The sequence below is a fragment of the Pollicipes pollicipes genome, unplaced genomic scaffold, assembly GCF_011947565.3.
Source record: "Pollicipes pollicipes isolate AB1234 unplaced genomic scaffold, Ppol_2.1 Scaffold_4295;HRSCAF=5057_pilon_pilon_pilon, whole genome shotgun sequence".
NCBI classification, from domain to species: Eukaryota; Metazoa; Arthropoda; class Thecostraca; order Pollicipedomorpha; family Pollicipedidae; genus Pollicipes; species Pollicipes pollicipes.
Window position 1 is genome coordinate 25,428,055 of NW_023596461.1, and position 3,235 is coordinate 25,431,289.

The window sequence follows — 3,235 nt, forward strand, 5'->3', positions numbered from 1 at the left end:
GCGATGTCAATGTGTGACCACCATCCGCCGGCAGTGCAAATTATTCAAAGGAAGGCATCACAGTTTTGTTCAAATCATCCCTTGACGGCACATTGTTAAAAAGAGGGCAGCCTCCCGGTAAACTGATGACCAAAGTACGATGTCCAGGAACAAATGCTTATAATTGCGCGTGACGGCCCGGGAAAAGTACTTAACATCGCGAACGAAGCGGGCAACTATATGCATTCGGTGGCGCTGGGATGTGGTTATCAGCTGCCAGTTGGACAGACTTGCCCGATTAAGGTACTCATTTTAGTCAGTCGACTTCCCGACATCGTCCCCGCTAACATTGTTGGGGCGTCCGGAGCAAGAATTTGCAATGTTACTGCGTTAAATCCATGATACCTTTGGTCGTGCATTACGGGTGTGGCCATATTTACGTGACGTTATTCTGGGACCACTATCGCTCCGCACTGCAAATTGCTCATCGCCCGAAATCACCTTTTTTGTTCACGCCACCCCTGACGGTACATTGCTAAGTGAGTCCGGCATGCTCGCACCCCGATGGCAAGCATGCAACGGATAGGGAACGTGCCTGCAATGGCACACGAAGAGAGTGACTGCATTAGAAGCGCTGCTATATGCTTATCGGATGCAAGCACATCCCATGGCAACTCTTTTTCAATTTATTAAGTATAAAGGTGTGTATAATGGTGTGTATAATGTGTGTGAAGGATTTTGCCAATGTTTAACAAAAACGAGAATCTTCTCCGCATAACGGAGGCTCGTATTCCCTTCACCCTCGTCTTGATGCGCCATTTTTCTTCACTAGTCCGATGGTGGCATGCATTTTTTTCACTCGACTAGCGAGAGCGTCTCACTCTATGCTTGAGGGCTATCCGCAGCCGCGATGATCAAAGTGACGGCGTCTTATTCCGAACACATTTTCTCGTGCGCGGCGGGCGCAAACATGCTCACTCGAATCATTGTGCGAACACCATCCGCTGGTTATATGAACTGCTTATCGGTTACTATGAGTTTTTCAACTTACCTCTTTCCGGCGCGACGTTGACTGTGACCGCTGTAGCCGTAACGTGGTGACGAGATTACAACAACCTGCTGAAAAGAACTTTGAAAAATGCTTTAAAGTGCGCGTGGGAAGTGGAACTGTCAGCTTTTGCTACCACTGCTATAGAGCGATTGGCTTCCATAACAACGCACTGGTCCGATTAAGGTATCGATTCTATTTCCTTGACCACCCGACAATGTTTGTCCCCATGCTAGCGAGCCGGCCGGTGATTTGGAAAGTTACGGCGTTTAACTGAAAAAAGTAGACGTACGTTTATTCACTGCAGGAGCGTTATTGTCTTTTAATACAAGTCGCTGATCGATCGATGTAACCTTTTTTGTTGAAATATCCCCTAAATGCAGTAAACAAAGCGTTGCAGTGCGTTGCTTCGATCAGAGCATACATTTTATTGGATCGGCCAACCGACAATGCGTGTCCCCATGCTAGCAAGCCGGCCCGCAGTTTGCAACGCTACGGCATTGAATGGAAAACATCAGACATGCGTTTATTCACTCTGAGATCACTATCTGTCTTCATTGCAGCTCGCTGATCGATCGATATGACCTTCTTCGTTCAAGTATCCCTTAAATGTAGTGAGCATCATCGCTAACTGCAGCTGGCCTGCGCGTCGCTTCGTGGTCAGAATGAAGTGGCCACAATGCCCTTTCATTTTCTCAATGTGAACTCTCTTATCTCTATTTCTCATATCTCCGTACATTTCCAGAGGACCACGGCCAACGCAATCAGCCCTCCGACATTCGAGGTTCGCCCCCGTTTCTTTTCACCAAACACGGCTCTTGCCGACTTGGAGCTCCTCATCCTTACCAACACGGGGTCCACTGTTAAGCACTTCGGGCCCCTTTTTGTCTCAGCGGCCCAGCTAATGCAGAAGACCTTCATTAATAATGGGGGTCCCGGCCTTGCTCCTGCCTAGAAAATGGGCCCTAGGGCGCAAACCCACACCGAGCTGACATGGTATCAGTGTTTCTGACCAAGTGTATCGTTCCAGAATCCAACCCGTATCAGCGCAAGAGACCATTCGACTGACGTTTGAGTCCCTGCCCAACGGCCGAAGTTCTTTCGCTGGCCCTTATCAGCAATGTTATCAGCAATTCTCTGGAGAATAAGTTAAATCCAGCGAATTGAAGCTCTGTTTTGACTACCTGTATCCTGCCACTGCATGACGGGGTTTTGACATGACACACCTGACATGACGCCATGGGTTTTAAGTCAGGGGAAGCAGGATTTTCCAGGGTATCTCCAATACAAAATGGGGCCTTCCACAGGGTGGCCTTCTGCACAGCGTCGCATTCAAGGGGGAGGGGCACCGAAGAGCATGCGCGCCTTACCAAACTGTTACATGAATCATATTCAATCAAATAATTGTCGACAGCTCAACAAATCTAGAGTGGGGCCCTTTTACTTTTCCAGCAAAGGGTCAAGCTAACCTAAAACAGCACCTCTTGTTCCAGAAGGGTCCTCTCAATCCATAGATAAGCCTCGTAAGCCAGAACAATGCTTATGATTCAAGAAGGGGCCTCCAAATCTAGCCAAGGGGCTCGCTTTTACCAAACAAGGTATCCTGATCTGGAACCGCGGTCGTCTGATGCATGAAAGGGGCTTCCTGTTCCAGAAATGAGGGCTCCTGAATATAGAGGGTGCCTTCCTAACCAAAAATGGGGCGTTCCGAGCCGGCGAAGGGGCCTCCTTAACACAACATTGGGCCTCCCAAACCAGAATTGATTACCTTATCCACAAAAGTGACCTTAGCACCCAAAAAACGGGCCTCTTGATATATCAAACGGTCCTCTAAGCACGATTTATCACCCTCTAGCTCAGTTATGAGGCCCCCTTGATCTGAACTTCGGCACCCTTCGTGCAGCTGCAATGCCTTACGATAGCCAAAACGGACTCCCAATTTTTGCTTTTTGGTGGCAGCCAACTCTTGCCTTTCTGCCTGCCGCAAAGGGGAAAAAATGTCCCCTGTGCCCTCTGTCCGCCTGTTGCACCACTCCTGCTATATGAGCAGGCTTACTTTATTGATCAGTCAATATTTCCTGCATATTTTGACCTTAATATACGCGGCCGCGTATGGTAATCATTGCTCCTGTGACATCAAAGCTCGGTGGAAGGTTGTCTGTTCCTGCTGCGATATGACGGCCCTTGAATAAAAGCAGCCGGTGTGGC